The sequence below is a fragment of the Mytilus galloprovincialis genome, chromosome 8 (genome assembly GCF_965363235.1).
Source record: "Mytilus galloprovincialis chromosome 8, xbMytGall1.hap1.1, whole genome shotgun sequence".
NCBI lineage: Eukaryota > Metazoa > Mollusca > Bivalvia > Mytilida > Mytilidae > Mytilus > Mytilus galloprovincialis.
The window spans coordinates 74,439,459-74,462,522 of record NC_134845.1 but is presented as its reverse complement, the minus strand read 5'-3'; the positions used below and the strand labels follow the sequence as shown (position 1 = coordinate 74,462,522).

Sequence of the window (23,064 nt, the reverse complement as noted above, 5' to 3'; positions counted from 1 at the left end):
GTTGTCATGTAATACTCGTATGTATTCGTGCGAATTTACACCTGTCGAAAATTTCATACTGTACGGTAGACTTTGACGAAATTCAGGGAATCTTACTACCACGTACCTTGTACCATCTGCAATGGACGTGCCAGGATGCATTCGGCGTTTAATAGGTGATATAAGTTCTGCACCGAAATCTTCTAGTTTTTTCGTAATTTCGTCATCCGTCACGTAATATGACACATTTAGGAAGCTCACCATTTTTTGCTTTGAAAATACAGCGTTCGGCTGGAATTTCACATTGTTAACTTTGAACCCAGTGTCACACAACAAATCAACAGCTTCTAATTCTTTAAGAGTTATTTCGTAAACATTTCCGCTTTTAGGTACGCAAGCCTCTACTACACCTTCACCAACTTCTGCTTCTACACTATTTATTACAGACAAGGCCGAAACATTTTTATTGTCCCCAACATCAACAAGGACAGTCTGTTCCTTCACAGTTCTATTCGCCCCCCTTTCACCAGGCATGGTGAAGGGAGGTTACAAAAACACTTTAAAATGTCAGATATATGGAAAATAAATCTCGATTATCAAAGGAAATGTCACTAAGAGCAATCACTTACACCTTAAGCCATGGATGGCTCGTCCAAAGACGAAAAAAATTTCGATTGAAATTCAGCTATGAATATTACGTCCTTCTCGCTGAATGTCCAAACCGGAAGTCTCGGGGAATCGAACCCCGGTCTCCCGCGTGACAGGCGGGGATACTAACCACTATACTACCGAGGACTTGAAGGTGAGAGCACAAATTTTAACAGATAAAGCTAAACTTTTAGAAATTACCAACACAAAAGCCAGAAAAGCTACTTTTCCCGCTTCCCTCAACTGAGAGATATAAGTGTGCATCATAACGAATAGGAGTGTTATTTGCAGAAAAAAAAGTTTGATTCTGGGAGTTATAATAATGCATCTAAGATGGACAAGGCAATGCGAGATATCATTGAAGACAATTCGTAGAGTCAAAGGTATATAGAGTAAAATAGGAACACCAGCGTCTAAGGGCTTGTGGCGCAACGGATAACGCGTCTGACTACGGATCAGAAGATTCCAGGTTCGAATCCTGGCAAGCTCGGATAGTTTTTTGTCAATGCTTTTTAACACTCCCTTTTGAAACACGCATATATAGTGGACAGTCAGAAGTTACATTTAAAAGAAATGTCTGAACAGATTATAGAGTATCCAAACGTCAGAAACAATTTGAACTCATTGATAGCTAGGGTTTTGGTGGAATCTTTTATTAGCACATATATTATATGTTGTGGCTGTTTGCCAATCTTTACATTCAACATGTTAGAAGGATATAACAAAAATAATGTCCTCCCCGGCGGGGAATCGAACCCCGGTCTCCCGCGTGACAGGCGGGGATACTAACCACTATACTACCGAGGACTTGAAGGTGAGAGCACAAATTTTAACAGATAAAGCTAAACTTTTAGAAATTACCAACACAAAAGCCAGAAAAGCTACTTTTCCCGCTTCCCTCAACTGAGAGATATAAGTGTGCATCATAACGAATAGGAGTGTTATTTGCAGAAAAAAAGTTTGATTCTGGGAGTTATAATAATGCATCTAAGATGGACAAGGCAATGCGAGATATCATTGAAGACAATTCGTAGAGTCAAAGGTATATAGAGTAAAATAGGAACACCAGCGTCTAAGGGCTTGTGGCGCAACGGATAACGCGTCTGACTACGGATCAGAAGATTCCAGGTTCGAATCCTGGCAAGCTCGGATAGTTTTTTTGTCAATGCTTTTTAACACTCCCTTTTGAAACACGCATATATAGTGGACAGTCAGAAGTTACATTTAAAAGAAATGTCTGAACAGATTATAGAGTATCCAAACGTCAGAAACAATTTGAACTCATTGATAGCTAGGGTTTTGGTGGAATCTTTTATTAGCACATATATTATATGTTGTGGCTGTTTGCCAATCTTTACATTCAACATGTTAGAAGGATATAACAAAAATAATGTCCTCCCCGGCGGGGAATCGAACCCCGGTCTCCCGCGTGACAGGCGGGGATACTAACCACTATACTACCGAGGACTTGAAGGTGAGAGCACAAATTTTAACAGATAAAGCTAAACTTTTAGAAATTACCAACACAAAAGCCAGAAAAGCTACTTTTCCCGCTTCCCTCAACTGAGAGATATAAGTGTGCATCATAACGAATAGGAGTGTTATTTGCAGAAAAAAGTTTGATTCTGGGAGTTATAATAATGCATCTAAGATGGACAAGGCAATGCGAGATATCATTGAAGACAATTCGTAGAGTCAAAGGTATATAGAGTAAAATAGGAACACCAGCGTCTAAGGGCTTGTGGCGCAACGGATAACGCGTCTGACTACGGATCAGAAGATTCCAGGTTCGAATCCTGGCAAGCTCGGATAGTTTTTTGTCAATGCTTTTTAACACTCCCTTTTGAAACACGCATATATAGTGGACAGTCAGAAGTTACATTTAAAAGAAATGTCTGAACAGATTATAGAGTATCCAAACGTCAGAAACAATTTGAACTCATTGATAGCTAGGGTTTTGGTGGAATCTTTTATTAGCACATATATTATATGTTGTGGCTGTTTGCCAATCTTTACATTCAACATGTTAGAAGGATATAACAAAAATAATGTCCTCCCCGGCGGGGAATCGAACCCCGGTCTCCCGCGTGACAGGCGGGGATACTAACCACTATACTACCGAGGACTTGAAGGTGAGAGCACAAATTTTAACAGATAAAGCTAAACTTTTAGAAATGACCAACACAAAAGCCAGAAAAGCTACTTTTCCCGCTTCCCTCAACTGAGAGATATAAGTGTGCATCATAACGAATAGGAGTGTTATTTGCAGAAAAAAGTTTGATTCTGGGAGTTATAATAATGCATCTAAGATGGACAAGGCAATGCGAGATATCATTGAAGACAATTCGTAGAGTCAAAGGTATATAGAGTAAAATAGGAACACCAGCGTCTAAGGGCTTGTGGCGCAACGGATAACGCGTCTGACTACGGATCAGAAGATTCCAGGTTCGAATCCTGGCAAGCTCGGATAGTTTGAAAAAAGTCGAGTGGACCTTTGTATGACAGGACGTTGTTTTTGTGTACAGTGAAAATATTACTTTATTATAAGTTATTGCTCGGATTACCAAGCTAAAATATGGATTATTAACATTCTAACTTGTTTTAGAAGTAAGTTCTTTTCATTGATATTGAAAAAACCGTCTTTATTAACTGTTTGAAATGTGGTAAATATTGTTGGATTGAAAGAGGCTACCCGAGGGTGAATTGTATAACTGTTTTTAACTATATTTATAATGGAAAGACTCCCGTCGTTATTAACGAGTACTATAGAAAACGCATGTAGACAATTTCGTCATATATCATTTACTGTGCATGGTGAGAATGACAGAGCCCGTGTATCTATAGTTTTTACAAATCAAGATAGTAATAAGACTAAAAGAAAATCAAATTCTACTGTCAATCGTGATAAAAAACGGATGAAAGAATATAATACTGATGATGCAAACAGTTCTATTAGTGAGAACCATAAAGATGTGATTTGTTCAGATCGTTCATCTGAAATTAGTCAAATACCGAGTGAAGAGGTATCGACAAATACCCTAGATATAATGGACATTGACGATAACCCGTCTATGGCCTCTACTACTTCAGGTAACATTGAAGTTATAGAGAGTCCAAATATAGAACTGTCAATCGATACAGGTAATGAATTGTCTTTGCCACCAACCTGTTTAAAGGGTAAACATGTAAACAATGTGGAAAAATGTAAACAAAGAATAACTGTTGATAGAATTGAAAAGAATAAGTGTACCGTAGAAGGAGACATTTTAGTAACAAAATGTACAATTAGTAAAAAGAATAATAGCGATATTGTATCCACTACGTCACCAGGTGCACAACCATGTGATAAAGTGAAAGAACATAATAGAAAAGTACCAGAAAGTGGAATTATAAGGAAAATTGTTTTTAAAAAAAGCCGGAGCGGTATGGACATGTTGATTGGAAAAACGGAAAGAGGACGTCTGGTATTGTTTCATATGAGTGGTAAAAATTTTGAACTTCTCCTTCCCGGGGAACATGAGTACTCTAGATATAACAAAGTGCTAACCGAGGATTTTGAAGATGTACGAACAACACCATTTATGAATGATGAAGTGAATGAAGGTATATTGAAGATGGAAAAAGTTGTGAAAATGAAAAGACTGTAATTTTTTTATTGATATTTTGTAATTTGTTTTTGTAGAGAGAAAGTGGGTATGTTTCTGTGAGAAAATGTGAGAAAAAGCTTTTGCTGAACGATGATAATTATATTGTGATGTTGTTTGCTTGTCTTATAATTGCTGATAATTGCCTTAATTTTAATACTTTCGATTTTATTTGCGTTGTGGAATGGAGACCAGCCCTGTGCGAACTATTATTTCGATTGTAACATTTTATGTCATATTTCGGGCAATAAGACTGTACAAACATCTAACTCTTTTGATTTTTCATTGTATTCTGTGTAAGCTTTAAATAGTTGTGAATGTATGAGATGAGTGGAAGATTAGATAGAGATTGAATATAAGTATAGGGATATGATATTTTTCTATAATAATGATATGTATATGTATATAAATATGAGTATCGAAAGTAAATAATCAGACAATTATGTTCGTGACAAATATTTCACGCTATATAGATAATGTTTGAAATGTGATTCGTTTCAGAGAAAGGACAATAACTAATGGCAATGTTTTCAATTTTGTGTAACTAAAACTGTGATATGTATATATGAATTGTGGATTATAATAAAGATAAAAAAAAAACGCGTCTGACTACGGATCAGAAGATTCCAGGTTCGAATCCTGGCAAGCTCGGATAGTTTTTTGTCAATGCTTTTTAACACTCCCTTTTGAAACACGCATATATAGTGGACAGTCAGAAGTTACATTTAAAAGAAATGTCTGAACAGATTATAGAGTATCCAAACGTCAGAAACAATTTGAACTCATTGATAGCTAGGGTTTTGGTGGAATCTTTTATTAGCACATATATTATATGTTGTGGCTGTTTGCCAATCTTTACATTCAACATGTTAGAAGGATATAACAAAAATAATGTCCTCCCCGGCGGGGAATCGAACCCCGGTCTCCCGCGTGACAGGCGGGGATACTAACCACTATACTACCGAGGACTTGAAGGTGAGAGCACAAATTTTAACAGATAAAGCTAAACTTTTAGAAATTACCAACACAAAAGCCAGAAAAGCTACTTTTCCCGCTTCCCTCAACTGAGAGATATAAGTGTGCATCATAACGAATAGGAGTGTTATTTGCAGAAAAAAGTTTGATTCTGTGAGTTATAATAATGCATCTAAGATGGACAAGGCAATGCGAGATATCATTGAAGACAATTCGTAGAGTCAAAGGTATATAGAGTAAAATAGGAACACCAGCGTCTAAGGGCTTGTGGCGCAACGGATAACGCGTCTGACTACGGATCAGAAGATTCCAGGTTCGAATCCTGGCAAGCTCGGATTGTTTTTTGTCAATGCTTTTTAACACTCCCTTTTGAAACACGCATATATAGTGGACAGTCAGAAGTTACATTTAAAAGAAATGTCTGAACAGATTATAGAGTATCCAAACGTCAGAAACAATTTGAACTCATTGATAGCTAGGGTTTTGGTGGAATCTTTTATTAGCACATATATTATATGTTGTGGCTGTTTGCCAATCTTTACATTCAACATGTTAGAAGGATATAACAAAAATAATGTCCTCCCCGGCGGGGAATCGAACCCCGGTCTCCCGCGTGACAGGCGGGGATACTAACCACTATACTACCGAGGACTTGACGGTGAGAGCACAAATTTTAACAGATAAAGCTAAACTTTTAGAAATTACCAACACAAAAGCCAGAAAAGCTACTTTTCCCGCTTCCCTCAACTGAGAGATATAAGTGTGCATCATAACGAATAGGAGTGTTATTTGCAGAAAAAAGTTTGATTCTGGGAGTTATAATAATGCATCTAAGATGGACAAGGCAATGCGAGATATCATTGAAGACAATTCGTAGAGTCAAAGGTATATAGAGTAAAATAGGAACACCAGCGTCTAAGGGCTTGTGGCGCAACGGATAACGCGTCTGACTACGGATCAGAAGATTCCAGGTTCGAATCCTGGCAAGCTCGGATAGTTTTTTGTCAATGCTTTTTAACACTCCCTTTTGAAACACGCATATATAGTGGACAGTCAGAAGTTACATTTAAAAGAAATGTCTGAACAGATTATAGAGTATCCAAACGTCAGAAACAATTTGAACTCATTGATAGCTAGGGTTTTGGTGGAATCTTTTATTAGCACATATATTATATGTTGTGGCTGTTTGCCAATCTTTACATTCAACATGTTAGAAGGATATAACAAAAATAATGTCCTCCCCGGCGGGGAATCGAACCCCGGTCTCCCGCGTGACAGGCGGGGATACTAACCACTATACTACCGAGGACTTGACGGTGAGAGCACAAATTTTAACAGATAAAGCTAAACTTTTAGAAATTACCAACACAAAAGCCAGAAAAGCTACTTTTCCCGCTTCCCTCAACTGAGAGATATAAGTGTGCATCATAACGAATAGGAGTGTTATTTGCAGAAAAAAGTTTGATTCTGGGAGTTATAATAATGCATCTAAGATGGACAAGGCAATGCGAGATATCATTGAAGACAATTCGTAGAGTCAAAGGTATATAGAGTAAAATAGGAACACCAGCGTCTAAGGGCTTGTGGCGCAACGGATAACGCGTCTGACTACGGATCAGAAGATTCCAAGTTCGAATCCTGGCAAGCTCGGATAGTTTTTTGTCAATGCTTTTTAACACTCCCTTTTGAAACACGCATATATAGTGGACAGTCAGAAGTTACATTTAAAAGAAATGTCTGAACAGATTATAGAGTATCCAAACGTCAGAAACAATTTGAACTCATTGATAGCTAGGGTTTTGGTGGAATCTTTTATTAGCACATATATTATATGTTGTGGCTGTTTGCCAATCTTTACATTCAACATGTTAGAAGGATATAACAAAAATAATGTCCTCCCCGGCGGGGAATCGAACCCCGGTCTCCCGCGTGACAGGCGGGGATACTAACCACTATACTACCGAGGACTTGAAGGTGAGAGCACAAATTTTAACAGATAAAGCTAAACTTTTAGAAATTACCAACACAAAAGCCAGAAAAGCTACTTTTCCCGCTTCCCTCAACTGAGAGATATAAGTGTGCATCATAACGAATAGGAGTGTTATTTGCAGAAAAAAGTTTGATTCTGGGAGTTATAATAATGCATCTAAGATGGACAAGGCAATGCGAGATATCATTGAAGACAATTCGTAGAGTCAAAGGTATATAGAGTAAAATAGGAACACCAGCGTCTAAGGGCTTGTGGCGCAACGGATAACGCGTCTGACTACGGATCAGAAGATTCCAGGTTCGAATCCTGGCAAGCTCGGATAGTTTTTTGTCAATGCTTTTTAACACTCCCTTTTGAAACACGCATATATAGTGGACAGTCAGAAGTTACATTTAAAAGAAATGTCTGAACAGATTATAGAGTATCCAAACGTCAGAAACAATTTGAACTCATTGATAGCTAGGGTTTTGGTGGAATCTTTTATTAGCACATATATTATATGTTGTGGCTGTTTGCCAATCTTTACATTCAACATGTTAGAAGGATATAACAAAAATAATGTCCTCCCCGGCGGGGAATCGAACCCCGGTCTCCCGCGTGACAGGCGGGGATACTAACCACTATACTACCGAGGACTTGAAGGTGAGAGCACAAATTTTAACGGATAAAGCTAAACTTTTAGAAATTACCAACACAAAAGCCAGAAAAGCTACTTTTCCCGCTTCCCTCAACTGAGAGATATAAGTGTGCATCATAACGAATAGGAGTGTTATTTGCAGAAAAAAGTTTGATTCTGGGAGTTATAATAATGCATCTAAGATGGACAAGGCAATGCGAGATATCATTGAAGACAATTCGTAGAGTCAAAGGTATATAGAGTAAAATAGGAACACCAGCGTCTAAGGGCTTGTGGCGCAACGGATAACGCGTCTGACTACGGATCAGAAGATTCCAGGTTCGAATCCTGGCAAGCTCGGATAGTTTTTTGTCAATGCTTTTTAACACTCCCTTTTGAAACACGCATATATAGTGGACAGTCAGAAGTTACATTTAAAAGAAATGTCTGAACAGATTATAGAGTATCCAAACGTCAGAAACAATTTGAACTCATTGATAGCTAGGGTTTTGGTGGAATCTTTTATTAGCACATATATTATATGTTGTGGCTGTTTGCCAATCTTTACATTCAACATGTTAGAAGGATATAACAAAAATAATGTCCTCCCCGGCGGGGAATCGAACCCCGGTCTCCCGCGTGACAGGCGGGGATACTAACCACTATACTACCGAGGACTTGAAGGTGAGAGCACAAATTTTAACAGATAAAGCTAAACTTTTAGAAATTACCAACACAAAAGCCAGAAAAGCTACTTTTCCCGCTTCCCTCAACTGAGAGATATAAGTGTGCATCATAACGAATAGGAGTGTTATTTGCAGAAAAAAGTTTGATTCTGGGAGTTATAATAATGCATCTAAGATGGACAAGGCAATGCGAGATATCATTGAAGACAATTCGTAGAGTCAAAGGTATATAGAGTAAAATAGGAACACCAGCGTCTAAGGGCTTGTGGCGCAACGGATAACGCGTCTGACTACGGATCAGAAGATTCCAGGTTCGAATCCTGGCAAGCTCGGATAGTTTTTTGTCAATGCTTTTTAACACTCCCTTTTGAAACACGCATATATAGTGGACAGTCAGAAGTTACATTTAAAAGAAATGTCTGAACAGATTATAGAGTATCCAAACGTCAGAAACAATTTGAACTCATTGATAGCTAGGGTTTTGGTGGAATCTTTTATTAGCACATATATTATATGTTGTGGCTGTTTGCCAATCTTTACATTCAACATGTTAGAAGGATATAACAAAAATAATGTCCTCCCCGGCGGGGAATCGAACCCCGGTCTCCCGCGTGACAGGCGGGGATACTAACCACTATACTACCGAGGACTTGAAGGTGAGAGCACAAATTTTAACAGATAAAGCTAAACTTTTAGAAATTACCAACACAAAAGCCAGAAAAGCTACTTTTCCCGCTTCCCTCAACTGAGAGATATAAGTGTGCATCATAACGAATAGGAGTGTTATTTGCAGAAAAAAGTTTGATTCTGGGAGTTATAATAATGCATCTAAGATGGACAAGGCAATGCGAGATATCATTGAAGACAATTCGTAGAGTCAAAGGTATATAGAGTAAAATAGGAACACCAGCGTCTAAGGGCTTGTGGCGCAACGGATAACGCGTCTGACTACGGATCAGAAGATTCCAGGTTCGAATCCTGGCAAGCTCGGATAGTTTTTTGTCAATGCTTTTTAACACTCCCTTTTGAAACACGCATATATAGTGGACAGTCAGAAGTTACATTTAAAAGAAATGTCTGAACAGATTATAGAGTATCCAAACGTCAGAAACAATTTGAACTCATTGATAGCTAGGGTTTTGGTGGAATCTTTTATTAGCACATATATTATATGTTGTGGCTGTTTGCCAATCTTTACATTCAACATGTTAGAAGGATATAACAAAAATAATGTCCTCCCCGGCGGGGAATCGAACCCCGGTCTCCCGCGTGACAGGCGGGGATACTAACCTTTGGCACCGTCCCTTGATGATCTTTGCTGGCTGGACACAGAATCTATAATCTTAGAAATATGTTTTAAAAATATATTTTCAATAATTAAGGAGCTTGACTCATCTGCATTAAGTACAAGTAGGGACTCCCCTTTAAGCACCGACTCTTGGTGCTTTCTGCAGATAAGTCATATTAAATATCCTTTTATTAAATAAACTTTGTTATTTGCAGTATACCTCATAGTCAAATGTGGGAGTGCTTAATTGCTTTGTTTTTTATTGGGTTCTTTTTGTATTTTTTTTTTGTATTTTTATATATTGACATTTCTCCACACAAACTACTAATGCCTCATGTTTGTCTTCTCAAAGTGAAGATACACTTACCGGGTGCACTTGAGTCATTTTCAACATAGTATTCATTGAATAATAATACATTGCTACTATTTCGTTGAGTGTATTTTCTGTGTTATATTATTTTATTTTATTATTTTTATAACACTTGTTACATATCTTTACTGTGTGTGTATTGCATATGTTTTTGTTTATAATAATATTGTCTGTATCATATGCCCTCCTGGGGCCCTAATTTGGTAAATAAAATATTCTATTCTATTCTATTCTAACCACTATACTACCGAGGACTTGAAGGTGAGAGCACAAATTTTAACAGATAAAGCTAAACTTTTAGAAATTACCAACACAAAAGCCAGAAAAGCTACTTTTCCCGCTTCCCTCAACTGAGAGATATAAGTGTGCATCATAACGAATAGGAGTGTTATTTGCAGAAAAAAGTTTGATTCTGGGAGTTATAATAATGCATCTAAGATGGACAAGGCAATGCGAGATATCATTGAAGACAATTCGTAGAGTCAAAGGTATATAGAGTAAAATAGGAACACCAGCGTCTAAGGGCTTGTGGCGCAACGGATAACGCGTCTGACTACGGATCAGAAGATTCCAGGTTCGAATCCTGGCAAGCTCGGATAGTTTTTTGTCAATGCTTTTTAACACTCCCTTTTGAAACACGCATATATAGTGGACAGTCAGAAGTTACATTTAAAAGAAATGTCTGAACAGATTATAGAGTATCCAAACGTCAGAAACAATTTGAACTCATTGATAGCTAGGGTTTTGGTGGAATCTTTTATTAGCACATATATTATATGTTGTGGCTGTTTGCCAATCTTTACATTCAACATGTTAGAAGGATATAACAAAAATAATGTCCTCCCCGGCGGGGAATCGAACCCCGGTCTCCCGCGTGACAGGCGGGGATACTAACCACTATACTACCGAGGACTTGAAGGTGAGAGCACAAATTTTAACAGATAAAGCTAAACTTTTAGAAATTACCAACACAAAAGCCAGAAAAGCTACTTTTCCCGCTTCCCTCAACTGAGAGATATAAGTGTGCATCATAACGAATAGGAGTGTTATTTGCAGAAAAAAGTTTGATTCTGGGAGTTATAATAATGCATCTAAGATGGACAAGGCAATGCGAGATATCATTGAAGACAATTCGTAGAGTCAAAGGTATATAGAGTAAAATAGGAACACCAGCGTCTAAGGGCTTGTGGCGCAACGGATAACGCGTCTGACTACGGATCAGAAGATTCCAGGTTCGAATCCTGGCAAGCTCGGATAGTTTTTTGTCAATGCTTTTTAACACTCCCTTTTGAAACACGCATATATAGTGGACAGTCAGAAGTTACATTTAAAAGAAATGTCTGAACAGATTATAGAGTATCCAAACGTCAGAAACAATTTGAACTCATTGATAGCTAGGGTTTTGGTGGAATCTTTTATTAGCACATATATTATATGTTGTGGCTGTTTGCCAATCTTTACATTCAACATGTTAGAAGGATATAACAAAAATAATGTCCTCCCCGGCGGGGAATCGAACCCCGGTCTCCCGCGTGACAGGCGGGGATACTAACCACTATACTACCGAGGACTTGAAGGTGAGAGCACAAATTTTAACAGATAAAGCTAAACTTTTAGAAATTACCAACACAAAAGCCAGAAAAGCTACTTTTCCCGCTTCCCTCAACTGAGAGATATAAGTGTGCATCATAACGAATAGGAGTGTTATTTGCAGAAAAAAGTTTGATTCTGGGAGTTATAATAATGCATCTAAGATGGACAAGGCAATGCGAGATATCATTGAAGACAATTCGTAGAGTCAAAGGTATATAGAGTAAAATAGGAACACCAGCGTCTAAGGGCTTGTGGCGCAACGGATAACGCGTCTGACTACGGATCAGAAGATTCCAGGTTCGAATCCTGGCAAGCTCGGATAGTTTTTTGTCAATGCTTTTTAACACTCCCTTTTGAAACACGCATATATAGTGGACAGTCAGAAGTTACATTTAAAAGAAATGTCTGAACAGATTATAGAGTATCCAAACGTCAGAAACAATTTGAACTCATTGATAGCTAGGGTTTTGGTGGAATCTTTTATTAGCACATATATTATATGTTGTGGCTGTTTGCCAATCTTTACATTCAACATGTTAGAAGGATATAACAAAAATAATGTCCTCCCCGGCGGGGAATCGAACCCCGGTCTCCCGCGTGACAGGCGGGGATACTAACCACTATACTACCGAGGACTTGAAGGTGAGAGCACAAATTTTAACAGATAAAGCTAAACTTTTAGAAATTACCAACACAAAAGCCAGAAAAGCTACTTTTCCCGCTTCCCTCAACTGAGAGATATAAGTGTGCATCATAACGAATAGGAGTGTTATTTGCAGAAAAAAGTTTGATTCTGGGAGTTATAATAATGCATCTAAGATGGACAAGGCAATGCGAGATATCATTGAAGACAATTCGTAGAGTCAAAGGTATATAGAGTAAAATAGGAACACCAGCGTCTAAGGGCTTGTGGCGCAACGGATAACGCGTCTGACTACGGATCAGAAGATTCCAGGTTCGAATCCTGGCAAGCTCGGATAGTTTTTTGTCAATGCTTTTTAACACTCCCTTTTGAAACACGCATATATAGTGGACAGTCAGAAGTTACATTTAAAAGAAATGTCTGAACAGATTATAGAGTATCCAAACGTCAGAAACAATTTGAACTCATTGATAGCTAGGGTTTTGGTGGAATCTTTTATTAGCACATATATTATATGTTGTGGCTGTTTGCCAATCTTTACATTCAACATGTTAGAAGGATATAACAAAAATAATGTCCTCCCCGGCGGGGAATCGAACCCCGGTCTCCCGCGTGACAGGCGGGGATACTAACCACTATACTACCGAGGACTTGAAGGTGAGAGCACAAATTTTAACAGATAAAGCTAAACTTTTAGAAATTACCAACACAAAAGCCAGAAAAGCTACTTTTCCCGCTTCCCTCAACTGAGAGATATAAGTGTGCATCATAACGAATAGGAGTGTTATTTGCAGAAAAAAGTTTGATTCTGGGAGTTATAATAATGCATCTAAGATGGACAAGGCAATGCGAGATATCATTGAAGACAATTCGTAGAGTCAAAGGTATATAGAGTAAAATAGGAACACCAGCGTCTAAGGGCTTGTGGCGCAACGGATAACGCGTCTGACTACGGATCAGAAGATTCCAGGTTCGAATCCTGGCAAGCTCGGATAGTTTTTTGTCAATGCTTTTTAACACTCCCTTTTGAAACACGCATATATAGTGGACAGTCAGAAGTTACATTTAAAAGAAATGTCTGAACAGATTATAGAGTATCCAAACGTCAGAAACAATTTGAACTCATTGATAGCTAGGGTTTTGGTGGAATCTTTTATTAGCACATATATTATATGTTGTGGCTGTTTGCCAATCTTTACATTCAACATGTTAGAAGGATATAACAAAAATAATGTCCTCCCCGGCGGGGAATCGAACCCCGGTCTCCCGCGTGACAGGCGGGGATACTAACCACTATACTACCGAGGACTTGAAGGTGAGAGCACAAATTTTAACAGATAAAGCTAAACTTTTAGAAATTACCAACACAAAAGCCAGAAAAGCTACTTTTCCCGCTTCCCTCAACTGAGAGATATAAGTGTGCATCATAACGAATAGGAGTGTTATTTGCAGAAAAAAGTTTGATTCTGGGAGTTATAATAATGCATCTAAGATGGACAAGGCAATGCGAGATATCATTGAAGACAATTCGTAGAGTCAAAGGTATATAGAGTAAAATAGGAACACCAGCGTCTAAGGGCTTGTGGCGCAACGGATAACGCGTCTGACTACGGATCAGAAGATTCCAGGTTCGAATCCTGGCAAGCTCGGATAGTTTTTTGTCAATGCTTTTTAACACTCCCTTTTGAAACACGCATATATAGTGGACAGTCAGAAGTTACATTTAAAAGAAATGTCTGAACAGATTATAGAGTATCCAAACGTCAGAAACAATTTGAACTCATTGATAGCTAGGGTTTTGGTGGAATCTTTTATTAGCACATATATTATATGTTGTGGCTGTTTGCCAATCTTTACATTCAACATGTTAGAAGGATATAACAAAAATAATGTCCTCCCCGGCGGGGAATCGAACCCCGGTCTCCCGCGTGACAGGCGGGGATACTAACCACTATACTACCGAGGACTTGACGGTGAGAGCACAAATTTTAACAGATAAAGCTAAACTTTTAGAAATTACCAACACAAAAGCCAGAAAAGCTACTTTTCCCGCTTCCCTCAACTGAGAGATATAAGTGTGCATCATAACGAATAGGAGTGTTATTTGCAGAAAAAAGTTTGATTCTGGGAGTTATAATAATGCATCTAAGATGGACAAGGCAATGCGAGATATCATTGAAGACAATTCGTAGAGTCAAAGGTATATAGAGTAAAATAGGAACACCAGCGTCTAAGGGCTTGTGGCGCAACGGATAACGCGTCTGACTACGGATCAGAAGATTCCAGGTTCGAATCCTGGCAAGCTCGGATAGTTTTTTGTCAATGCTTTTTAACACTCCCTTTTGAAACACGCATATATAGTGGACAGTCAGAAGTTACATTTAAAAGAAATGTCTGAACAGATTATAGAGTATCCAAACGTCAGAAACAATTTGAACTCATTGATAGCTAGGGTTTTGGTGGAATCTTTTATTAGCACATATATTATATGTTGTGGCTGTTTGCCAATCTTTACATTCAACATGTTAGAAGGATATAACAAAAATAATGTCCTCCCCGGCGGGGAATCGAACCCCGGTCTCCCGCGTGACAGGCGGGGATACTAACCACTATACTACCGAGGACTTGAAGGTGAGAGCACAAATTTTAACAGATAAAGCTAAACTTTTAGAAATGACCAACACAAAAGCCAGAAAAGCTACTTTTCCCGCTTCCCTCAACTGAGAGATATAAGTGTGCATCATAACGAATAGGAGTGTTATTTGCAGAAAAAAGTTTGATTCTGGGAGTTATAATAATGCATCTAAGATGGACAAGGCAATGCGAGATATCATTGAAGACAATTCGTAGAGTCAAAGGTATATAGAGTAAAATAGGAACACCAGCGTCTAAGGGCTTGTGGCGCAACGGATAACGCGTCTGACTACGGATCAGAAGATTCCAGGTTCGAATCCTGGCAAGCTCGGATAGTTTTTTGTCAATGCTTTTTAACACTCCCTTTTGAAACACGCATATATAGTGGACAGTCAGAAGTTACATTTAAAAGAAATGTCTGAACAGATTATAGAGTATCCAAACGTCAGAAACAATTTGAACTCATTGATAGCTAGGGTTTTGGTGGAATCTTTTATTAGCACATATATTATATGTTGTGGCTGTTTGCCAATCTTTACATTCAACATGTTAGAAGGATATAACAAAAATAATGTCCTCCCCGGCGGGGAATCGAACCCCGGTCTCCCGCGTGACAGGCGGGGATACTAACCACTATACTACCGAGGACTTGAAGGTGAGAGCACAAATTTTAACAGATAAAGCTAAACTTTTAGAAATTACCAACACAAAAGCCAGAAAAGCTACTTTTCCCGCTTCCCTCAACTGAGAGATATAAGTGTGCATCATAACGAATAGGAGTGTTATTTGCAGAAAAAAGTTTGATTCTGGGAGTTATAATAATGCATCTAAGATGGACAAGGCAATGCGAGATATCATTGAAGACAATTCGTAGAGTCAAAGGTATATAGAGTAAAATAGGAACACCAGCGTCTAAGGGCTTGTGGCGCAACGGATAACGCGTCTGACTACGGATCAGAAGATTCCAGGTTCGAATCCTGGCAAGCTCGGATAGTTTTTTGTCAATGCTTTTTAACACTCCCTTTTGAAACACGCATATATAGTGGACAGTCAGAAGTTACATTTAAAAGAAATGTCTGAACAGATTATAGAGTATCCAAACGTCAGAAACAATTTGAACTCATTGATAGCTAGGGTTTTGGTGGAATCTTTTATTAGCACATATATTATATGTTGTGGCTGTTTGCCAATCTTTACATTCAACATGTTAGAAGGATATAACAAAAATAATGTCCTCCCCGGCGGGGAATCGAACCCCGGTCTCCCGCGTGACAGGCGGGGATACTAACCACTATACTACCGAGGACTTGACGGTGAGAGCACAAATTTTAACAGATAAAGCTAAACTTTTAGAAATTACCAACACAAAAGCCAGAAAAGCTACTTTTCCCGCTTCCCTCAACTGAGAGATATAAGTGTGCATCATAACGAATAGGAGTGTTATTTGCAGAAAAAAGTTTGATTCTGGGAGTTATAATAATGCATCTAAGATGGACAAGGCAATGCGAGATATCATTGAAGACAATTCGTAGAGTCAAAGGTATATAGAGTAAAATAGGAACACCAGCGTCTAAGGGCTTGTGGCGCAACGGATAACGCGTCTGACTACGGATCAGAAGATTCCAGGTTCGAATCCTGGCAAGCTCGGATAGTTTTTTGTCAATGCTTTTTAACACTCCCTTTTGAAACACGCATATATAGTGGACAGTCAGAAGTTACATTTAAAAGAAATGTCTGAACAGATTATAGAGTATCCAAACGTCAGAAACAATTTGAACTCATTGATAGCTAGGGTTTTGGTGGAATCTTTTATTAGCACATATATTATATGTTGTGGCTGTTTGCCAATCTTTACATTCAACATGTTAGAAGGATATAACAAAAATAATGTCCTCCCCGGCGGGGAATCGAACCCCGGTCTCCCGCGTGACAGGCGGGGATACTAACCACTATACTACCGAGGACTTGAAGGTGAGAGCACAAATTTTAACAGATAAAGCTAAACTTTTAGAAATTACCAACACAAAAGCCAGAAAAGCTACTTTTCCCGCTTCCCTCAACTGAGAGATATAAGTGTGCATCATAACGAATAGGAGTGTTATTTGCAGAAAAAAGTTTGATTCTGGGAGTTATAATAATGCATCTAAGATGGACAAGGCAATGCGAGATATCATTGAAGACAATTCGTAGAGTCAAAGGTATATAGAGTAAAATAGGAACACCAGCGTCTAAGGGCTTGTGGCGCAACGGATAACGCGTCTGACTACGGATCAGAAGATTCCAGGTTCGAATCCTGGCAAGCTCGGATAGTTTTTTGTCAATGCTTTTTAACACTCCCTTTTGAAACACGCATATATAGTGGACAGTCAGAAGTTACATTTAAAAGAAATGTCTGAACAGATTATAGAGTATCCAAACGTCAGAAACAATTTGAACTCATTGATAGCTAGGGTTTTGGTGGAATCTTTTATTAGCACATATATTATATGTTGTGGCTGTTTGCCAATCTTTACATTCAACATGTTAGAAGGATATAACAAAAATAATGTCCTCCCCGGCGGGGAATCGAACCCCGGTCTCCCGCGTGACAGGCGGGGATACTAACCACTATACTACCGAGGACTTGACGGTGAGAGCACAAATTTTAACAGATAAAGCTAAACTTTTAGAAATTACCAACACAAAAGCCAGAAAAGCTACTTTTCCCGCTTCCCTCAACTGAGAGATATAAGTGTGCATCATAACGAATAGGAGTGTTATTTGCAGAAAAAAGTTTGATTCTGGGAGTTATAATAATGCATCTAAGATGGACAAGGCAATGCGAGATATCATTGAAGACAATTCGTAGAGTCAAAGGTATATAGAGTAAAATAGGAACACCAGCGTCTAAGGGCTTGTGGCGCAACGGATAACGCGTCTGACTACGGATCAGAAGATTCCAGGTTCGAATCCTGGCAAGCTCGGATAGTTTTTTGTCAATGCTTTTTAACACTCCCTTTTGAAACACGCATATATAGTGGACAGTCAGAAGTTACATTTAAAAGAAATGTCTGAACAGATTATAGAGTATCCAAACGTCAGAAACAATTTGAACTCATTGATAGCTAGGGTTTTGGTGGAATCTTTTATTAGCACATATATTATATGTTGTGGCTGTTTGCCAATCTTTACATTCAACATGTTAGAAGGATATAACAAAAATAATGTCCTCCCCGGCGGGGAATCGAACCCCGGTCTCCCGCGTGACAGGCGGGGATACTAACCACTATACTACCGAGGACTTGACGGTGAGAGCACAAATTTTAACAGATAAAGCTAAACTTTTAGAAATTACCAACACAAAAGCCAGAAAAGCTACTTTTCCCGCTTCCCTCAACTGAGAGATATAAGTGTGCATCATAACGAATAGGAGTGTTATTTGCAGAAAAAAGTTTGATTCTGGGAGTTATAATAATGCATCTAAGATGGACAAGGCAATGCGAGATATCATTGAAGACAATTCGTAGAGTCAAAGGTATATAGAGTAAAATAGGAACACCAGCGTCTAAGGGCTTGTGGCGCAACGGATAACGCGTCTGACTACGGATCAGAAGATTCCAGGTTCGAATCCTGGCAAGCTCGGATAGTTTTTTGTCAATGCTTTTTAACACTCCCTTTTGAAACACGCATATATAGTGGACAGTCAGAAGTTACATTTAAAAGAAATGTCTGAACAGATTATAGAGTATCCAAACGTCAGAAACAATTTGAACTCATTGATAGCTAGGGTTTTGGTGGAATCTTTTATTAGCACATATATTATATGTTGTGGCTGTTTGCCAATCTTTACATTCAACATGTTAGAAGGATATAACAAAAATAATGTCCTCCCCGGCGGGGAATCGAACCCCGGTCTCCCGCGTGACAGGCGGGGATACTAACCACTATACTACCGAGGACTTGAAGGTGAGAGCACAAATTTTAACAGATAAAGCTAAACTTTTAGAAATGACCAACACAAAAGCCAGAAAAGCTACTTTTCCCGCTTCCCTCAACTGAGAGATATAAGTGTGCATCATAACGAATAGGAGTGTTATTTGCAGAAAAAAGTTTGATTCTGGGAGTTATAATAATGCATCTAAGATGGACAAGGCAATGCGAGATATCATTGAAGACAATTCGTAGAGTCAAAGGTATATAGAGTAAAATAGGAACACCAGCGTCTAAGGGCTTGTGGCGCAACGGATAACGCGTCTGACTACGGATCAGAAGATTCCAGGTTCGAATCCTGGCAAGCTCGGATAGTTTTTTGTCAATGCTTTTTAACACTCCCTTTTGAAACACGCATATATAGTGGACAGTCAGAAGTTACATTTAAAAGAAATGTCTGAACAGATTATAGAGTATCCAAACGTCAGAAACAATTTGAACTCATTGATAGCTAGGGTTTTGGTGGAATCTTTTATTAGCACATATATTATATGTTGTGGCTGTTTGCCAATCTTTACATTCAACATGTTAGAAGGATATAACAAAAATAATGTCCTCCCCGGCGGGGAATCGAACCCCGGTCTCCCGCGTGACAGGCGGGGATACTAACCACTATACTACCGAGGACTTGACGGTGAGAGCACAAATTTTAACAGATAAAGCTAAACTTTTAGAAATTACCAACACAAAAGCCAGAAAAGCTACTTTTCCCGCTTCCCTCAACTGAGAGATATAAGTGTGCATCATAACGAATAGGAGTGTTATTTGCAGAAAAAAGTTTGATTCTGGGAGTTATAATAATGCATCTAAGATGGACAAGGCAATGCGAGATATCATTGAAGACAATTCGTAGAGTCAAAGGTATATAGAGTAAAATAGGAACACCAGCGTCTAAGGGCTTGTGGCGCAACGGATAACGCGTCTGACTACGGATCAGAAGATTCCAGGTTCGAATCCTGGCAAGCTCGGATAGTTTTTTGTCAATGCTTTTTAACACTCCCTTTTGAAACACGCATATATAGTGGACAGTCAGAAGTTACATTTAAAAGAAATGTCTGAACAGATTATAGAGTATCCAAACGTCAGAAACAATTTGAACTCATTGATAGCTAGGGTTTTGGTGGAATCTTTTATTAGCACATATATTATATGTTGTGGCTGTTTGCCAATCTTTACATTCAACATGTTAGAAGGATATAACAAAAATAATGTCCTCCCCGGCGGGGAATCGAACCCCGGTCTCCCGCGTGACAGGCGGGGATACTAACCACTATACTACCGAGGACTTGACGGTGAGAGCACAAATTTTAACAGATAAAGCTAAACTTTTAGAAATTACCAACACAAAAGCCAGAAAAGCTACTTTTCCCGCTTCCCTCAACTGAGAGATATAAGTGTGCATCATAACGAATAGGAGTGTTATTTGCAGAAAAAAGTTTGATTCTGGGAGTTATAATAATGCATCTAAGATGGACAAGGCAATGCGAGATATCATTGAAGACAATTCGTAGAGTCAAAGGTATATAGAGTAAAATAGGAACACCAGCGTCTAAGGGCTTGTGGCGCAACGGATAACGCGTCTGACTACGGATCAGAAGATTCCAGGTTCGAATCCTGGCAAGCTCGGATAGTTTTTTGTCAATGCTTTTTAACACTCCCTTTTGAAACACGCATATATAGTGGACAGTCAGAAGTTACATTTAAAAGAAATGTCTGAACAGATTATAGAGTATCCAAACGTCAGAAACAATTTGAACTCATTGATAGCTAGGGTTTTGGTGGAATCTTTTATTAGCACATATATTATATGTTGTGGCTGTTTGCCAATCTTTACATTCAACATGTTAGAAGGATATAACAAAAATAATGTCCTCCCCGGCGGGGAATCGAACCCCGGTCTCCCGCGTGACAGGCGGGGATACTAACCACTATACTACCGAGGACTTGAAGGTGAGAGCACAAATTTTAACAGATAAAGCTAAACTTTTAGAAATGACCAACACAAAAGCCAGAAAAGCTACTTTTCCCGCTTCCCTCAACTGAGAGATATAAGTGTGCATCATAACGAATAGGAGTGTTATTTGCAGAAAAAAGTTTGATTCTGGGAGTTATAATAATGCATCTAAGATGGACAAGGCAATGCGAGATATCATTGAAGACAATTCGTAGAGTCAAAGGTATATAGAGTAAAATAGGAACACCAGCGTCTAAGGGCTTGTGGCGCAACGGATAACGCGTCTGACTACGGATCAGAAGATTCCAGGTTCGAATCCTGGCAAGCTCGGATAGTTTTTTGTCAATGCTTTTTAACACTCCCTTTTGAAACACGCATATATAGTGGACAGTCAGAAGTTACATTTAAAAGAAATGTCTGAACAGATTATAGAGTATCCAAACGTCAGAAACAATTTGAACTCATTGATAGCTAGGGTTTTGGTGGAATCTTTTATTAGCACATATATTATATGTTGTGGCTGTTTGCCAATCTTTACATTCAACATGTTAGAAGGATATAACAAAAATAATGTCCTCCCCGGCGGGGAATCGAACCCCGGTCTCCCGCGTGACAGGCGGGGATACTAACCACTATACTACCGAGGACTTGACGGTGAGAGCACAAATTTTAACAGATAAAGCTAAACTTTTAGAAATTACCAACACAAAAGCCAGAAAAGCTACTTTTCCCGCTTCCCTCAACTGAGAGATATAAGTGTGCATCATAACGAATAGGAGTGTTATTTGCAGAAAAAAGTTTGATTCTGGGAGTTATAATAATGCATCTAAGATGGACAAGGCAATGCGAGATATCATTGAAGACAATTCGTAGAGTCAAAGGTATATAGAGTAAAATAGGAACACCAGCGTCTAAGGGCTTGTGGCGCAACGGATAACGCGTCTGACTACGGATCAGAAGATTCCAGGTTCGAATCCTGGCAAGCTCGGATAGTTTTTTGTCAATGCTTTTTAACACTCCCTTTTGAAACACGCATATATAGTGGACAGTCAGAAGTTACATTTAAAAGAAATGTCTGAACAGATTATAGAGTATCCAAACGTCAGAAACAATTTGAACTCATTGATAGCTAGGGTTTTGGTGGAATCTTTTATTAGCACATATATTATATGTTGTGGCTGTTTGCCAATCTTTACATTCAACATGTTAGAAGGATATAACAAAAATAATGTCCTCCCCGGCGGGGAATCGAACCCCGGTCTCCCGCGTGACAGGCGGGGATACTAACCACTATACTACCGAGGACTTGAAGGTGAGAGCACAAATTTTAACAGATAAAGCTAAACTTTTAGAAATGACCAACACAAAAGCCAGAAAAGCTACTTTTCCCGCTTCCCTCAACTGAGAGATATAAGTGTGCATCATAACGAATAGGAGTGTTATTTGCAGAAAAAAGTTTGATTCTGGGAGTTATAATAATGCATCTAAGATGGACAAGGCAATGCGAGATATCATTGAAGACAATTCGTAGAGTCAAAGGTATATAGAGTAAAATAGGAACACCAGCGTCTAAGGGCTTGTGGCGCAACGGATAACGCGTCTGACTACGGATCAGAAGATTCCAGGTTCGAATCCTGGCAAGCTCGGATAGTTTTTTGTCAATGCTTTTTAACACTCCCTTTTGAAACACGCATATATAGTGGACAGTCAGAAGTTACATTTAAAAGAAATGTCTGAACAGATTATAGAGTATCCAAACGTCAGAAACAATTTGAACTCATTGATAGCTAGGGTTTTGGTGGAATCTTTTATTAGCACATATATTATATGTTGTGGCTGTTTGCCAATCTTTACATTCAACATGTTAGAAGGATATAACAAAAATAATGTCCTCCCCGGCGGGGAATCGAACCCCGGTCTCCCGCGTGACAGGCGGGGATACTAACCACTATACTACCGAGGACTTGAAGGTGAGAGCACAAATTTTAACAGATAAAGCTAAACTTTTAGAAATTACCAACACAAAAGCCAGAAAAGCTACTTTTCCCGCTTCCCTCAACTGAGAGATATAAGTG

General features: G+C 38.7%; 58 non-coding genes across 58 annotated transcripts; 29 read left to right on the top strand and 29 right to left on the bottom strand.

The window, feature by feature from the left end:
* Nucleotides 1-1,044: 1,044 nt before the first annotated feature.
* Trnar-acg (transfer RNA arginine (anticodon ACG)) lies at nt 1,045-1,117 on the top strand. Its single transcript has one exon. It is a non-coding gene; the product is annotated as a tRNA-Arg (tRNA).
* Nucleotides 1,118-1,362: 245 nt separating this feature from the next.
* Nucleotides 1,363-1,434, bottom strand: Trnad-guc (transfer RNA aspartic acid (anticodon GUC)). The gene has a single exon. It is a non-coding gene; the product is annotated as a tRNA-Asp (tRNA).
* A 269-nt stretch (nt 1,435-1,703) lies between these two features.
* Nucleotides 1,704-1,776, top strand: Trnar-acg (transfer RNA arginine (anticodon ACG)). Its single transcript has one exon. It is a non-coding gene; the product is annotated as a tRNA-Arg (tRNA).
* Nucleotides 1,777-2,022: 246 nt separating this feature from the next.
* Nucleotides 2,023-2,094, bottom strand: Trnad-guc (transfer RNA aspartic acid (anticodon GUC)). Its single transcript has one exon. It is a non-coding gene; the product is annotated as a tRNA-Asp (tRNA).
* A 268-nt stretch (nt 2,095-2,362) lies between these two features.
* On the top strand, nt 2,363-2,435 carry Trnar-acg (transfer RNA arginine (anticodon ACG)). The gene has a single exon. It is a non-coding gene; the product is annotated as a tRNA-Arg (tRNA).
* Nucleotides 2,436-2,680: 245 nt separating this feature from the next.
* On the bottom strand, nt 2,681-2,752 carry Trnad-guc (transfer RNA aspartic acid (anticodon GUC)). The gene has a single exon. It is a non-coding gene; the product is annotated as a tRNA-Asp (tRNA).
* Nucleotides 2,753-3,020: 268 nt separating this feature from the next.
* On the top strand, nt 3,021-3,093 carry Trnar-acg (transfer RNA arginine (anticodon ACG)). Its single transcript has one exon. It is a non-coding gene; the product is annotated as a tRNA-Arg (tRNA).
* A 2,074-nt stretch (nt 3,094-5,167) lies between these two features.
* On the bottom strand, nt 5,168-5,239 carry Trnad-guc (transfer RNA aspartic acid (anticodon GUC)). The gene has a single exon. It is a non-coding gene; the product is annotated as a tRNA-Asp (tRNA).
* Nucleotides 5,240-5,507: 268 nt separating this feature from the next.
* Nucleotides 5,508-5,580, top strand: Trnar-acg (transfer RNA arginine (anticodon ACG)). Its single transcript has one exon. It is a non-coding gene; the product is annotated as a tRNA-Arg (tRNA).
* A 245-nt stretch (nt 5,581-5,825) lies between these two features.
* Trnad-guc (transfer RNA aspartic acid (anticodon GUC)) lies at nt 5,826-5,897 on the bottom strand. The gene has a single exon. It is a non-coding gene; the product is annotated as a tRNA-Asp (tRNA).
* Nucleotides 5,898-6,165: 268 nt separating this feature from the next.
* Nucleotides 6,166-6,238, top strand: Trnar-acg (transfer RNA arginine (anticodon ACG)). Its single transcript has one exon. It is a non-coding gene; the product is annotated as a tRNA-Arg (tRNA).
* Nucleotides 6,239-6,483: 245 nt separating this feature from the next.
* Nucleotides 6,484-6,555, bottom strand: Trnad-guc (transfer RNA aspartic acid (anticodon GUC)). Its single transcript has one exon. It is a non-coding gene; the product is annotated as a tRNA-Asp (tRNA).
* A 586-nt stretch (nt 6,556-7,141) lies between these two features.
* Trnad-guc (transfer RNA aspartic acid (anticodon GUC)) lies at nt 7,142-7,213 on the bottom strand. Its single transcript has one exon. It is a non-coding gene; the product is annotated as a tRNA-Asp (tRNA).
* Nucleotides 7,214-7,481: 268 nt separating this feature from the next.
* Trnar-acg (transfer RNA arginine (anticodon ACG)) lies at nt 7,482-7,554 on the top strand. Its single transcript has one exon. It is a non-coding gene; the product is annotated as a tRNA-Arg (tRNA).
* A 245-nt stretch (nt 7,555-7,799) lies between these two features.
* Trnad-guc (transfer RNA aspartic acid (anticodon GUC)) lies at nt 7,800-7,871 on the bottom strand. Its single transcript has one exon. It is a non-coding gene; the product is annotated as a tRNA-Asp (tRNA).
* Nucleotides 7,872-8,139: 268 nt separating this feature from the next.
* Nucleotides 8,140-8,212, top strand: Trnar-acg (transfer RNA arginine (anticodon ACG)). Its single transcript has one exon. It is a non-coding gene; the product is annotated as a tRNA-Arg (tRNA).
* A 245-nt stretch (nt 8,213-8,457) lies between these two features.
* Nucleotides 8,458-8,529, bottom strand: Trnad-guc (transfer RNA aspartic acid (anticodon GUC)). Its single transcript has one exon. It is a non-coding gene; the product is annotated as a tRNA-Asp (tRNA).
* A 268-nt stretch (nt 8,530-8,797) lies between these two features.
* Nucleotides 8,798-8,870, top strand: Trnar-acg (transfer RNA arginine (anticodon ACG)). Its single transcript has one exon. It is a non-coding gene; the product is annotated as a tRNA-Arg (tRNA).
* Nucleotides 8,871-9,115: 245 nt separating this feature from the next.
* Trnad-guc (transfer RNA aspartic acid (anticodon GUC)) lies at nt 9,116-9,187 on the bottom strand. Its single transcript has one exon. It is a non-coding gene; the product is annotated as a tRNA-Asp (tRNA).
* A 268-nt stretch (nt 9,188-9,455) lies between these two features.
* Nucleotides 9,456-9,528, top strand: Trnar-acg (transfer RNA arginine (anticodon ACG)). The gene has a single exon. It is a non-coding gene; the product is annotated as a tRNA-Arg (tRNA).
* Nucleotides 9,529-10,718: 1,190 nt separating this feature from the next.
* Nucleotides 10,719-10,791, top strand: Trnar-acg (transfer RNA arginine (anticodon ACG)). Its single transcript has one exon. It is a non-coding gene; the product is annotated as a tRNA-Arg (tRNA).
* Nucleotides 10,792-11,036: 245 nt separating this feature from the next.
* On the bottom strand, nt 11,037-11,108 carry Trnad-guc (transfer RNA aspartic acid (anticodon GUC)). The gene has a single exon. It is a non-coding gene; the product is annotated as a tRNA-Asp (tRNA).
* A 268-nt stretch (nt 11,109-11,376) lies between these two features.
* On the top strand, nt 11,377-11,449 carry Trnar-acg (transfer RNA arginine (anticodon ACG)). Its single transcript has one exon. It is a non-coding gene; the product is annotated as a tRNA-Arg (tRNA).
* A 245-nt stretch (nt 11,450-11,694) lies between these two features.
* Trnad-guc (transfer RNA aspartic acid (anticodon GUC)) lies at nt 11,695-11,766 on the bottom strand. The gene has a single exon. It is a non-coding gene; the product is annotated as a tRNA-Asp (tRNA).
* A 268-nt stretch (nt 11,767-12,034) lies between these two features.
* On the top strand, nt 12,035-12,107 carry Trnar-acg (transfer RNA arginine (anticodon ACG)). The gene has a single exon. It is a non-coding gene; the product is annotated as a tRNA-Arg (tRNA).
* Nucleotides 12,108-12,352: 245 nt separating this feature from the next.
* Nucleotides 12,353-12,424, bottom strand: Trnad-guc (transfer RNA aspartic acid (anticodon GUC)). Its single transcript has one exon. It is a non-coding gene; the product is annotated as a tRNA-Asp (tRNA).
* Nucleotides 12,425-12,692: 268 nt separating this feature from the next.
* Nucleotides 12,693-12,765, top strand: Trnar-acg (transfer RNA arginine (anticodon ACG)). Its single transcript has one exon. It is a non-coding gene; the product is annotated as a tRNA-Arg (tRNA).
* Nucleotides 12,766-13,010: 245 nt separating this feature from the next.
* On the bottom strand, nt 13,011-13,082 carry Trnad-guc (transfer RNA aspartic acid (anticodon GUC)). Its single transcript has one exon. It is a non-coding gene; the product is annotated as a tRNA-Asp (tRNA).
* Nucleotides 13,083-13,350: 268 nt separating this feature from the next.
* Trnar-acg (transfer RNA arginine (anticodon ACG)) lies at nt 13,351-13,423 on the top strand. Its single transcript has one exon. It is a non-coding gene; the product is annotated as a tRNA-Arg (tRNA).
* Nucleotides 13,424-13,668: 245 nt separating this feature from the next.
* Trnad-guc (transfer RNA aspartic acid (anticodon GUC)) lies at nt 13,669-13,740 on the bottom strand. The gene has a single exon. It is a non-coding gene; the product is annotated as a tRNA-Asp (tRNA).
* Nucleotides 13,741-14,008: 268 nt separating this feature from the next.
* Nucleotides 14,009-14,081, top strand: Trnar-acg (transfer RNA arginine (anticodon ACG)). Its single transcript has one exon. It is a non-coding gene; the product is annotated as a tRNA-Arg (tRNA).
* A 245-nt stretch (nt 14,082-14,326) lies between these two features.
* Trnad-guc (transfer RNA aspartic acid (anticodon GUC)) lies at nt 14,327-14,398 on the bottom strand. Its single transcript has one exon. It is a non-coding gene; the product is annotated as a tRNA-Asp (tRNA).
* A 268-nt stretch (nt 14,399-14,666) lies between these two features.
* Nucleotides 14,667-14,739, top strand: Trnar-acg (transfer RNA arginine (anticodon ACG)). The gene has a single exon. It is a non-coding gene; the product is annotated as a tRNA-Arg (tRNA).
* A 245-nt stretch (nt 14,740-14,984) lies between these two features.
* Trnad-guc (transfer RNA aspartic acid (anticodon GUC)) lies at nt 14,985-15,056 on the bottom strand. The gene has a single exon. It is a non-coding gene; the product is annotated as a tRNA-Asp (tRNA).
* A 268-nt stretch (nt 15,057-15,324) lies between these two features.
* On the top strand, nt 15,325-15,397 carry Trnar-acg (transfer RNA arginine (anticodon ACG)). The gene has a single exon. It is a non-coding gene; the product is annotated as a tRNA-Arg (tRNA).
* A 245-nt stretch (nt 15,398-15,642) lies between these two features.
* Trnad-guc (transfer RNA aspartic acid (anticodon GUC)) lies at nt 15,643-15,714 on the bottom strand. Its single transcript has one exon. It is a non-coding gene; the product is annotated as a tRNA-Asp (tRNA).
* Nucleotides 15,715-15,982: 268 nt separating this feature from the next.
* Nucleotides 15,983-16,055, top strand: Trnar-acg (transfer RNA arginine (anticodon ACG)). The gene has a single exon. It is a non-coding gene; the product is annotated as a tRNA-Arg (tRNA).
* A 245-nt stretch (nt 16,056-16,300) lies between these two features.
* On the bottom strand, nt 16,301-16,372 carry Trnad-guc (transfer RNA aspartic acid (anticodon GUC)). Its single transcript has one exon. It is a non-coding gene; the product is annotated as a tRNA-Asp (tRNA).
* A 268-nt stretch (nt 16,373-16,640) lies between these two features.
* Trnar-acg (transfer RNA arginine (anticodon ACG)) lies at nt 16,641-16,713 on the top strand. The gene has a single exon. It is a non-coding gene; the product is annotated as a tRNA-Arg (tRNA).
* Nucleotides 16,714-16,958: 245 nt separating this feature from the next.
* On the bottom strand, nt 16,959-17,030 carry Trnad-guc (transfer RNA aspartic acid (anticodon GUC)). The gene has a single exon. It is a non-coding gene; the product is annotated as a tRNA-Asp (tRNA).
* A 268-nt stretch (nt 17,031-17,298) lies between these two features.
* On the top strand, nt 17,299-17,371 carry Trnar-acg (transfer RNA arginine (anticodon ACG)). Its single transcript has one exon. It is a non-coding gene; the product is annotated as a tRNA-Arg (tRNA).
* A 245-nt stretch (nt 17,372-17,616) lies between these two features.
* Trnad-guc (transfer RNA aspartic acid (anticodon GUC)) lies at nt 17,617-17,688 on the bottom strand. Its single transcript has one exon. It is a non-coding gene; the product is annotated as a tRNA-Asp (tRNA).
* A 268-nt stretch (nt 17,689-17,956) lies between these two features.
* Trnar-acg (transfer RNA arginine (anticodon ACG)) lies at nt 17,957-18,029 on the top strand. The gene has a single exon. It is a non-coding gene; the product is annotated as a tRNA-Arg (tRNA).
* Nucleotides 18,030-18,274: 245 nt separating this feature from the next.
* Trnad-guc (transfer RNA aspartic acid (anticodon GUC)) lies at nt 18,275-18,346 on the bottom strand. The gene has a single exon. It is a non-coding gene; the product is annotated as a tRNA-Asp (tRNA).
* Nucleotides 18,347-18,614: 268 nt separating this feature from the next.
* Trnar-acg (transfer RNA arginine (anticodon ACG)) lies at nt 18,615-18,687 on the top strand. The gene has a single exon. It is a non-coding gene; the product is annotated as a tRNA-Arg (tRNA).
* Nucleotides 18,688-18,932: 245 nt separating this feature from the next.
* Nucleotides 18,933-19,004, bottom strand: Trnad-guc (transfer RNA aspartic acid (anticodon GUC)). The gene has a single exon. It is a non-coding gene; the product is annotated as a tRNA-Asp (tRNA).
* A 268-nt stretch (nt 19,005-19,272) lies between these two features.
* Nucleotides 19,273-19,345, top strand: Trnar-acg (transfer RNA arginine (anticodon ACG)). The gene has a single exon. It is a non-coding gene; the product is annotated as a tRNA-Arg (tRNA).
* A 245-nt stretch (nt 19,346-19,590) lies between these two features.
* On the bottom strand, nt 19,591-19,662 carry Trnad-guc (transfer RNA aspartic acid (anticodon GUC)). The gene has a single exon. It is a non-coding gene; the product is annotated as a tRNA-Asp (tRNA).
* A 268-nt stretch (nt 19,663-19,930) lies between these two features.
* Nucleotides 19,931-20,003, top strand: Trnar-acg (transfer RNA arginine (anticodon ACG)). The gene has a single exon. It is a non-coding gene; the product is annotated as a tRNA-Arg (tRNA).
* Nucleotides 20,004-20,248: 245 nt separating this feature from the next.
* On the bottom strand, nt 20,249-20,320 carry Trnad-guc (transfer RNA aspartic acid (anticodon GUC)). The gene has a single exon. It is a non-coding gene; the product is annotated as a tRNA-Asp (tRNA).
* Nucleotides 20,321-20,588: 268 nt separating this feature from the next.
* On the top strand, nt 20,589-20,661 carry Trnar-acg (transfer RNA arginine (anticodon ACG)). Its single transcript has one exon. It is a non-coding gene; the product is annotated as a tRNA-Arg (tRNA).
* Nucleotides 20,662-20,906: 245 nt separating this feature from the next.
* Trnad-guc (transfer RNA aspartic acid (anticodon GUC)) lies at nt 20,907-20,978 on the bottom strand. The gene has a single exon. It is a non-coding gene; the product is annotated as a tRNA-Asp (tRNA).
* A 268-nt stretch (nt 20,979-21,246) lies between these two features.
* Trnar-acg (transfer RNA arginine (anticodon ACG)) lies at nt 21,247-21,319 on the top strand. Its single transcript has one exon. It is a non-coding gene; the product is annotated as a tRNA-Arg (tRNA).
* A 245-nt stretch (nt 21,320-21,564) lies between these two features.
* Trnad-guc (transfer RNA aspartic acid (anticodon GUC)) lies at nt 21,565-21,636 on the bottom strand. The gene has a single exon. It is a non-coding gene; the product is annotated as a tRNA-Asp (tRNA).
* Nucleotides 21,637-21,904: 268 nt separating this feature from the next.
* Nucleotides 21,905-21,977, top strand: Trnar-acg (transfer RNA arginine (anticodon ACG)). Its single transcript has one exon. It is a non-coding gene; the product is annotated as a tRNA-Arg (tRNA).
* Nucleotides 21,978-22,222: 245 nt separating this feature from the next.
* Nucleotides 22,223-22,294, bottom strand: Trnad-guc (transfer RNA aspartic acid (anticodon GUC)). Its single transcript has one exon. It is a non-coding gene; the product is annotated as a tRNA-Asp (tRNA).
* A 268-nt stretch (nt 22,295-22,562) lies between these two features.
* Trnar-acg (transfer RNA arginine (anticodon ACG)) lies at nt 22,563-22,635 on the top strand. The gene has a single exon. It is a non-coding gene; the product is annotated as a tRNA-Arg (tRNA).
* Nucleotides 22,636-22,880: 245 nt separating this feature from the next.
* Trnad-guc (transfer RNA aspartic acid (anticodon GUC)) lies at nt 22,881-22,952 on the bottom strand. Its single transcript has one exon. It is a non-coding gene; the product is annotated as a tRNA-Asp (tRNA).
* Nucleotides 22,953-23,064: the final 112 nt, after the last annotated feature.